At 37.6% G+C, this 11,119-nt stretch overlaps 1 long non-coding RNA gene across 2 annotated transcripts; it reads right to left on the bottom strand.

The window, feature by feature from the left end:
• Positions 1-4,439: 4,439 nt before the first annotated feature.
• On the bottom strand, positions 4,440-7,527 carry LOC110735108. Of its 2 annotated transcripts, none has more exons than XR_002514002.1 (5): positions 6,863-7,527; positions 5,962-6,143; positions 5,547-5,784; positions 4,997-5,090; positions 4,440-4,748 (listed from the first exon to the last, which is right to left on the bottom strand). It is a non-coding gene; the product is annotated as an uncharacterized LOC110735108 (long non-coding RNA). The 2 variants fall into 2 exon arrangements; XR_002514001.1 differs by having other exon boundaries at positions 4,997-5,081; positions 6,863-7,525.
• Between the last annotated feature and the right edge of the window lie 3,592 nt (positions 7,528-11,119).

The following is an 11,119-nucleotide window of genomic DNA, read 5'->3' as shown; positions in this document are numbered from 1 at the left end:
TAAGACAACAAAAGATAAGGGCAATAAAAATCAAAACCGATTGCCCAACTAGGTGGAATTCCACCTATGACATGTTAACCAACGCAACTGAGTACAAGAATCCGTTGACAATTTTTTACAACCAAAAATTTCCAAACAATGCTCTATATGAGGATGATTGGGATAAATGTGAACGATATATGCAATTTTTACAGTTATTATATAACATGACGTATTTTTTTTCTTCTGTTTATAATCCTTGTGCTCAAAACTTTCTTTCAAATGCATGTTTACTTGCCCAACTTTTCGTTGATTATCGCAACCAAAGTGATTATGATCAGTATCTTCCAGCAATGGAAACAAAGTGGCGTAAATATTATACTGAAATTCCTTTGATTTATATTTTTGCTTCCATATTAGATCTTAGGAAAAAGTATGAAAATACATTTATGTTAGTTGACATTTATTTTCAATGCATGCTTTTTGACGATAATGTAGAAACGTATAAGAGTAATGTGAAGGATCAGTTTTTTTCTTTATATAGAGTCTATGAAGCCAAATATGGCACCGTTCCCCGCTCAGGCCCATCCCAACCATCCAAAAACGTAAGTAATAAGAAGGCCAAACATTTATTTTCACAAGCCACTAACTTGATTTCAAGGTTTTCAGGTGATTCATCAATAAGGAGAGCGCAAAGCGATGTCTCGGAGTTACAAATGTACCTGAGTTACGACTTCACCAAGGGCATGGACGACGATGAGATAAATAGCCTCGACCTCCTTGCATGGTGGAAACAACAAAGTACGAAGCATCCAACTTTGGAGGCAATGGCACGATTCATTCTTGGTATCCAAGTCTCCTCTGTTGCCTCCGAACGAGCTTTCAGCGCATCCGGGAGGGTTTTAGACGATGGAAGAACAAGTCTAAAACCCGAAACACTTGAAATATGCGTGTGTTTCAAAGATTGGTTGGATGCGAAAAATCGCTCACAAGACCGTTCTTACGACGACAACGACAACGATGAAGGAACCTCCGCTTCCGACTGTTCAGGTTCGGCTAGTTCCCAATCTATGAAACTAGCTGATGACCTTGACGCCCGAAGACGAAGACGAAGATAAAGACGCACAAGAAGAAGAAGAAGAAGAAGAGGAAGAAGAATAGACAATTTTTGTATATTGTACGATTTTTATCATTATCCATATTATCATTTTACGATTTTTATCATTATCCAATTTTTGTTTAATATCCTTGTACGATTTTTATCATTATTATCATTGTACAATTTTTTCAAGTAATAATAATATGAAATATGCATTATTCACATCCAAAGTCCAATTTGCCTTTTTTCGTTAAGTTATAATTTGTAATTAATATAACAAAAATAAAATTATAATAATTAATAATTAATAATACAAAAATTAATGTAATAAATTATAAACATTAAACTATAAAGTAATAGTATAAACTAAATATATAAATTTAAATATTAAATATAAAAATAATAAAACATAAATATTAAACTTAATTTATTTTAGAAAAATAATAACATAAGATTATAAGTTATAAACTATTAATAAATAAATAAAAAAAAGGAAGGAAAGGGAGCAGGCCAGCACGGCACGAGCCCGCCTGGCCTGTGACTTTGGGCGCCACGGCACGACACGCCAACTCCGGCACGGTGGCACGGCACGGCCTGCCGGAGACCGTGGCCCGCCAGACACGGCCCACAGAGACACGGAACAACACGATGCACATCTTTAGATGGGACGCCGGAAGTGGAGTAGAATCTTTGAAACTCGCGAGTTCTCCATCAATTGGATCATTCCTTGGTGGAAATCGAGAAGATGACTGGAATCAACTCTCAACCTTCCGGCCGTATCCCCAGCTTGTCCAAGTTGACCTTTTATTACCCCTCTAGAGTAATGAGGCAGTATGGTCTTGCTCAAACCATCCCTTCTGATGATCATCGTCGATCTTATGAGTACCCTGTATCAAAGAACGATGAAAGGTTTGACGATTATTGGTGTGCTAGACCCTTATGGAACGATGTTTCCAATAGAGTTCCTCCCCCATTGTCTAGGGAATTCAAACAATGGTTACTTGGGCGAAATCAAAAGGATAAAAACAAGGTTCAAAACACATGTTTTAAGGGTGTGGAGATGACAAATGTAAAAGACCGCTTAGGTGACAAGAAGGTTCCTCCTAAAGATCACCTGTGTTCAAAAGTTGAATTCAAGACTCCTATAATACCTAAGAAGAAGGGTGATGTAGAGGGTAAAGGGAAAAGGAAGGCTAATCCTATAGAAAGAGAAAAGAAGGCTTGGGTTGAGAAGAAGGTAGGGGTCTTTGCTAAAGGGGAAACTTCTTCTACTAAGGTGTCGGTTCGATCATCTAATGGTTCTCTATTGGTAAAGGAACTAGAAGATGAAGGGGATTCAGACAAGAATTGGAAAAGGGTTCGAAAGGAGAAGAAAGATTAGAGCATTGATTTACTTTTAATGTCATTAGACAATTTTTAGTTCCAAATTAATTTTATTTTCAAGCTTTTAATCATTAATAATGTACTTTCAATTTTAGTTCAATTATTAATGCAATTTTAGCTTTTAATTAACTTAACTTTTGTTATTTTTAATATTCCTTTTTATTAGAAATATTTTTTTAAGCAATGAAAACAACTTGTGTAATTTCGAAAATAATTCGAGTACGGAAGTCGGAAAAATTGTTGAAATAATCTGAAACTGTCGCAATCCATTGCAGTTTGCCTTCGGAGAAAAATGATTTTGTCGCGGCACGATGGTTAGTGAGGCGACGTGACGAACCTGTCGCGACGCTTTGAATTCTGTTTGTTTCCAATACTAAAAAAATTTAAGGATAATTTCCTGAGTACGGAAGTTGGGAGTAATGGAAAAAACTTGAGTGATATGTTACATGCAATCTTGTTTCCTTCGTCAATGCACCACAGGATTTGGAGCTTCTGAAGCTGAACTGACAATTTCTTCCAAGTTCGAATTGCCAAATTCCGAATAATTTTAAATTGAACTACCTTTTTGGGGATCCCTGATGTGAACCCAATTATTTGTTCTTAACTTCCGAAACCTTTCAAAAAATAACTTACATTTTCTTGTAATTTGTTAATTATTGTATCGTCATGTAATTTGTTCAAAAGATAATCTGAGTTCGAAAATCGGAGAATTTTTTGAACGAACTTGAAAGCAGAAAGGATTGCAGCAATTCGTTGTGTATTTGGTTGAGCTGAATTTTCATCGTGGCGCGATAATTTTATATCAGCGTGATGGTTTCTGGCGCGACGTGATAGTCCTATCACGACGCGTTGGTTTCTGTTTGCTGATTTTTTTGCGATTCGAAGCTGATATTTTACATAAAAAGGCGGGTTTGAAAGACTTAATTGGTCGCACCCCATAAAAAGGTTGCCTACGTATCCTTGTTAAGGAATCAGGCCGAACGTAACTCTCTTGAGTATAAAACACAATTAACTTATGGGTAGAAATTCTTGACTTGGTCAAGATTTGTCATATTTGAGAATTCATTACCATCCATATCTGTTAATTTGGCTGCGCCTCAAGATAGGATAGTTTTAACAATGTATGGTCTAGACCAATTAGGCCTGAACTTGCCTCTTGGGTCTAGAACATTTTTTCTAAGTGCTTTTAACACCAAGTTTCCTTCCTTATGTTTCTTGCCTTGACCTTTTTGTTGAAGTATCTAGCCATGCGAGTTTGATAACATTGGACATGATGTAAGGCTTCTAGTCGTTTTTCGTCGAGTAGAATTAACTATACACAAGGAGGGTATTTCTAGCTCGTTAAGCTTACTCTCTAATGCTATACACAAGGAGGGTATTTCTAGCTCCACAGGTTGTACGACGTCCATTCCATAGACTAGGGAGAACGACGTAGTTCCTGTGGATGATCGGATTGACGTGCGATAACCCCAAAGGGCAAAGTGGAGTTTGTTAGGCTAATCCTTGTAATTTTATGTCATCTTTTCAATGATTATCTTTAGATTTTTATTGGCTGCTTCCACTAGACGAAAAAGGTAATTTGGCACCGGTTCAAACCCCCCTAGGCACCGGTTTTGAACCATTGGAGATTTGAGGGGTGCCAAATCCTCAAAAATTTGGCACCGGTTCAAAACCGGTGCCAACTAAAGGTTTTGGCACCGGTTAACCGTTGCCAAGTTCAAACGCGGGAATTTTTTTTTTTATCAACACTATTGGCACCGGTTCTTGACTAAAACCGATGCTAATAGTCTCAAAAAAAAATTTAAAAACTTTTGGCACCGATTCTGATCAAAACCGGTACCAAAAATACCCCCAAAAAATAAATTTTTTTTTTTTTTTTTTTTTTTTTTTTTTTTGCATTTTTTTCACTTAAATTGCTATAGAAACATTAATATATATATATATATATATATATATATATATATATAGTTACATATTTTCATTAAAAAGGCTGTAATATTACAATTTTTGTCCAAAAAAAAAATCAAAGCAAGGAACGAAAAATTATATATTTGTGCAATAAGAACCAGGTTTTGTTACCCAATAGAACCAGGTTTTGTTATTCCAACAATTACAGCAGCAACAACACACCCTTTTGCTTCACTTACTAGACTTTTTCTTATTGATTTTCCTGTCAATATCTTCCCACTTATCTATATGTGATTTTCGAAGCAGCTTGGGAACTGGTCCCACGAGTAGCAGGTGGCTCAGATGGAAGAGTTGGAGGGGCAGCTTTCACATGATTTCCCTGAAAGAAAGAGAAGAAAGTACATCTTAATCACAGACAGGTAAAAAAAAAATAGAAAATGTATCAAAAAGGCATCCTTTAGAAACGGGCTTGTAACCATAGACATGCTGAGCCAATATACCGACAACAGGTGGTGCAAAGGATGAAAGTATCTGAGCTGAATTAGCAGGCATGCAGATTGCAGATTATACGGTTTTCTCAAAAAAGCAAAGTTGCAAATAACTGTAAACGCCATGATCTTTCCTTACCTTCGTCTATAACTCTATATGATGTTTCTTGTTTCCATGAATTATGTTGAACATTTGATACGGTACCTCCAACGTGAAAGTCGGTCTGTCAAAACTTGAAACGGAGGTTAGATAACTCAAAAGTACTGATCAATGGTAAAGCATATATACAACACTACGTAAAGATCAATGTATATGAATCGATGTATGATCAATGGTAAAGCATATATACAACACTACGTAAAGATCAATGTATATGAATCAAAAGTACTGATCAATGGTAAAGCATATATACAGCACTACGGAGGTTAGACTCCTGACCTTTAATTTCTTCTGACTTTAAAAAACGAACTATGAATCAATGTATACCTATGCCATGAATTGATGCAACTTTAAGAAGATTATGATTTTAGGATAGAATTCAAGTATTCAAGGCAATTAAGATAAACATATATTCACGCACTCTCGTCAAAACATAAAGATCCAATAGGTGGCATCACAAGTCAACAAAAAAAACATTGTATTTACAGAAAACAGGAAGATATATGATATTTATTGATGTGAGAAATACCTATCATTTGCTAGATTCCAAGCATCTTGCCTTAACTCTAAAGGTTCTTTAAGTTCAAGGACAGCTAGGTAGTTTGATATGAATTTGTGCGGGTGCTCAACATGACAAATGAAACCCATTTCTTTTAGGAGGTGTCTTTCTGTTCTTATCAAATCCATCTCCAGCTTCGAAGAACGGCAGGTGCACCAAGTGACCTCAATGTCAAGTACTTTTGAGCCGGGGGTAGCATAGTTGAGTCCTGTTAGAGCATAATAATGTGGCAATTACTGGACTAAGATTATCGAATATAAAAGTCAGGCTATTTGCCTAACAATTAACAGAGGAATGGTAAAATTTCAACCTCTATTTCATCAACTAAAAGCTCTGAAATATATACAGAAGTTCTTCATCGCGATTTATAGGAAAATGTACTTACAGGTTTGACACCCATATAGTTCAATAATGGTTTTGCTAGAGAAATGAGAAAAATCGCTTGAAGAAGTCCGAGGATTGCACCAATAACCAAAGCCGATGAAGCAGATGGTATGCTCCTCCTTTGAGGCTTTGAACTTTCAACACTAAAGCTGCTTGTTTCGGCCTTAACACTCTTACCCTAATCTAACAGAAAATAACACTTCTAACGTTTAGAACTCGCCAATGTCCAAAAATGTTGCAATTTCAAAAACATTAAAAGTTGCTATTTCAAGACATACAAAACATAAATACCTGATTGAGGTAATAATTCTTTGGATTCATTAGTACAATTATTAGAATGCAGCAAATCTACAAATCTAACTAAAATGAGCAACAACTTTTAATCTGTAAATTCAAGGTAACACAATAAGCATAAAAACACTGCCTCAACTGTAATAATTTCAGCAAATTAAATTCTAACTTAATACATTCCATTTATCAGAACAATTATTCGAAAATGTGAGCTAAATACATAACTATACGAAGAAAAAAGATGGAATAATATCTATGAAAAGACTTGCCAACTCTTAGAAAAATAACCACTTGCATGATAATATGGATGACTCACAACACATTTTAATAATTTACAATAATTAATAATTTAGATTCACATTTCAGTATTTCACATTTCAATAATTTACAATAATTAATAATTTAGATTCACATTTCAGTATTTCACAAAAACAGCCAAACACTCAAACATGGGAAACAATCAAACAAATTAAATCAATAATCATTAATCAATTCAATAATCAATACCCACAAGGCCACAAATGACAAATTTACAATAAAAGTATAAACTATAAAACAATTAAACATTTAAACAAGTAATGAAATTCAGATTTACATAAACATAATCATACCTCCATTGATTAATTGATTTGGGTGAATTGGCCAAGTAAACTTAGGCAATTGAAGGCTGTAGAAGTGTCGAACACCAAGTCACCATCACCAAACTGCTGCCTGCTGCTGCTCTGCTAACACGAACAGTCACGAACTCACGAAGGCGAATGACGATTGACGAAGGCTGTCGAAGTTCCAGCCAACCAGGTCACTGCGTGGCTGCGTGCTGGTCGAGGCGAACTTCCGGCGAACGGGCGACGGCGTCACGGCGAGGCGAGGGCGACTGGGCGAGGCGAATTGAAGTGAGAGAAATTGAATAGGAGGAAAATCTAGGGTTTGGCTTTGCAAGGAGCTGTGACTCTAAAAATCCAACAACCAATCACGACCACCGTCACATCGCCTTGATGCCGTGAAGAATGAAGATAGAGTGTGGTGTCGGTGGAAAGGGGTGCGTAGTGGAGTCAAGGGGGAAATGGGGAAAGGTAGAAGGAGAAAGGAGAAGGAATTGAAAAAGAAAGGCGCAACGTTGGAATAACCTAACCCGGGTTTTTTTTTTCTAAAATATGGCGCCGGTTTGAACCGGTGCTAATTAATATAGTTGGCACCGGTTTAAGGCGAACCGGTGCAAACTCTATGCCATATTTATTTATTTTTTTTTAAAATAAGTTGGCACCGGTTTGAACCGGTGCCAATTAAATGATTGGCATCGATTTTGGTTGGAATCGGTGCCAACTCTGAATTTTTCAATCCCGCCCATTTCTTTTGGCACCGGTTTTCAAGAACCGGTGCTAAAGGAAGGGTGCCTATTTCATTTTTTCTACTAGTGTTCTACTGCGCCATTTGCTTAAGGTCTATATGGAGAGGAGTGGTGATGTTAAATACCATACTTTTTAAGTAATTCTTACACTTCGCTTGAAAGTGAGTACCCATTGTCACTTATCATTTCGTGTGGGACTCCATATCTACATACAATGTTCCTTTCAATAAAGAGTGCCACATGTTTTGCAGTGAGTTTTGCGTAGGAGGCTGATTTAACCCATTTGGTAAAATAATCAATAGCAACGAGGATATATTCATGACCTCCCGTTCTAGGGGGAGTGATTGTTCCAATGATATCTATTCCCCAAGTTGAGAATGGCGATGGAGATGTGTAAGTGTAAAGAGTGATGGTGGAACATGTTGCAAACTGGCATATATTTGACATTTTGCACATCTTTTTACATCTTGATGGCAATCTTTTTGCATGGTAACTTGGCACATGATTTTCTGAACCAGCATTTGGCTATTCATATGCGTTCTACATGCTCCTTCGTGGACGATTTTCATTGCTCTTTGAGCTTCCTTTTTGCCTACGCATAGAAGGGCTCTTCCTTTAGGTACTCTTTTATGAAGTTCATCGTTTAAGAGTGCGAATTGTGAGGCTAAGAGTCTCAAGGCATGCTTTGCTCTTTTGTCGGCATTAGGCGGATATTCCCCTTTGGCGACATAATTGAGGATGTCTGTATACCATGGTTCTTCTTCTTCTTCTTGGTTTTCTTCTTCATACTCAATGGCTTGAATATAAGCAGGCATATGCCTTTTCTCTATCGTTAAAGGCATTTGCTCAATTTCCATGGAAATTCTAACCATTGAGGCTAGTCTTGCCAAGGCATCAGTAAATTGGTTTTCTTTTCTTGGTAGGTATGTGTCTACTTTTTCAAGTTGATCAGTGAGGGTTTCCAAGTAGGTTTGGTAAGGAGCTAGACTTTCACTCTTCACCTTCCATCTTTTGGAAATCTAGTTGATGATAAGGGACGAATCTCCGAATATTCGAAGCTTCTTGACTCCCAATTCTAAGGCTATTTCGAGGCCTACCACACATGCTTCATACTCTGCAGCATTGTTGGTGACGTTGAAGTCAAGCTTTATTGAGATTGGGACATGTTTTTCCTTAGGTGATACTAGTAAGACTCCTACGCCTAATCCTTTCTGGTTGGATGCGCCATCGAAGTATAATGTCCAAGTATCATCCTTAGTGACCATTAACTCTTCATCTGGAAAGTCATTTTCTTGCACTGGTGTTGAATCCTCAATTGGAAAGTCTGCCAAGAAATCAGAGACTGCAGATCCCTTGATAGACTTTTAAGGCATGAACTGTAGGTCGAATTGAGCTAAGTTCACTATCCATCTTGATATTCTTCCATTAAGTGTAGTTTTTTCAAAGAGATTCTTGAGAGGATCCATTCGAGATACCACATGGACTGTATAGACTAGCATGTAATGTCTTAACTTAATTGTTGCCCACACGAGTGCGAGGCACAACTTCTCAAGGGGCGTATAGCGGATATTCAAGCATCTTCTTACTTAGATAGTAGATGGCATTTCCCTTTCCTTCTACTTCTTGTGCGAGCATAGCCCCCACTGTTTCCTAAGTAACTGTTAAGTATAGGTGAAGGGAAATGCCAAGTAGTGCTGGCGCTAGCACAGGAGGATTTACATGGTAGGATTTGATCTTATCAAAGGCTTCTTGACATTCATTGTCCCATACTACTGGCCATTATTTTTGAGTTTCTTAAATATTGGTTCACATATCATGGTGAGCTTTGATATGAACTTACTTATATATTGCAACCGACCAATAAATCCTTGAATTTATTTCTCGATTTTGGGCGGTGGCATGGTCATGATTTCCTTTATCTTAGTGGGATCTATCTCAATTCTTCTAGAGCTAATGATATATCCTAGAAGCTTCCTGATGTAACCCCGAATGCACACTTGGTGGGATTTAGCCTCATGTTGTATTTTTTAAGCCTTTCGAAGAATTTTCTCAAGGCTACTTGGTGGCCAGGGCGATCCTTGGATTTTATGATCATATCGTCCACGTACACCTTGACTTCTTTGTGCATCATGTCGTGGAGTAAGGCAGTCACTACTCTTTGGTATGTGGCACCCGCGTTTTTCAACCCGAATGGCATTACCGTGTAGTAGTAAGTGCCCCATGGTGTTATGAAGGTTGTTTCTCCATGTCTTCTTCTGCCATGTGAATTTGATTGTAACCTGTGTACCCATCCATAAATGAGAGAAGTGCATGATTGGTTGTGTTATCTACTAGAATATCGATGTGAGGAAGAGGGAAATCGTCCTTTGGGCTAGCCTTGTTGAGATCCCTGTAGTTGACACACATTCTTACTCTACCATCCTTCTTGAGAACTGGTACCGTGTTGGCAACCCATTCTCGATACATGGATACCTTGATAAAACTTGCAGTTATTTGTTTTTGGACTTCTTCTTTTATTTTAAGTGTTACGTCGGGTTTCATTCGACGCAACTTTTGTTTTACAGGTTTCCTTCCCGGGATTAGCGGTATAGTGTGTTGAGCAATTTCTTTGTTTATACCTGGCATATCTTCATATGACCAAGCGAAGACATCAATGAATTCCGCAAATGGTTTTATTATTTCAATTCTTTCCTCTTTATTTAAAGTTAAGCCAATTTTAACTCCTCTTTTAATAGTGGGATCTTTTAATATATTAACTATCTCAGTTTCTTCGATTATTGCTGTTTTATTCTCAAGTGTTTCCATTGCTTTAATTATTTCTTTTTCATATTCATTATTAGCAAAGCAATGCTTGTCATCTTGGGTGAGGGAATAACACGAGGAGTAAGAGGAAGAAGACATATTATTGAATTCTTGAATCATTACATCGAAAAGAGAAAGGTCTGATGGGACCTGACTACTTACTATTCTTGGGGTAGGTGCTAAGTTAGGTGAGATAGTAGGGGGTGCAACTACTAAGGACTTAGAAGACTACACAATAGAAGACTCTAAAGGAGAGTCGAGCTCAGACTCGCACTCTGACTCAGACGACTCAGACTCGTCGAACATGGGTCCTTCTCCCGTGGTTATGGATATCTTCCTTCCACTTAGTGTAGTCACCTTCACGGTCTTGCGCCATCCTTTGAGTAGTCCTTCTACCGGGGTGATGAGCTTGGAGGGGTCAAAATTTTCACTTTGTAGTGCAGTTTGTATAAGTGCAGAATTGTCGTCGACACGCTTGGGCTCATTTTTCTCATACCCAAAGAGGAGACCCATGACATTAACGTCAAAGCATGGAGGTGTTTGTTCCTTGTAAACAAGAGCTGGGATCTCGTCTAGGAAGTTGCAATCCAGGAAAATTTCGATCCCAGGCTGGCGTACCCTCCTGACAAGTGATACTGGGAATTCGTAGCATGGATAATATTCTCCCTCTTTTATGAATTTTCCATTTAAAGTGAGAGGGTATGATACCATTAGCGTT

Source organism: Chenopodium quinoa, unplaced genomic scaffold (genome assembly GCF_001683475.1).
Source record: "Chenopodium quinoa cultivar QQ74 unplaced genomic scaffold, ASM168347v1, whole genome shotgun sequence".
NCBI lineage: Eukaryota > Viridiplantae > Streptophyta > Magnoliopsida > Caryophyllales > Amaranthaceae > Chenopodium > Chenopodium quinoa.
The sequence above is the reverse complement of the archived record's forward strand: the minus strand, read 5'-3'. Positions and strand labels throughout refer to the sequence as shown.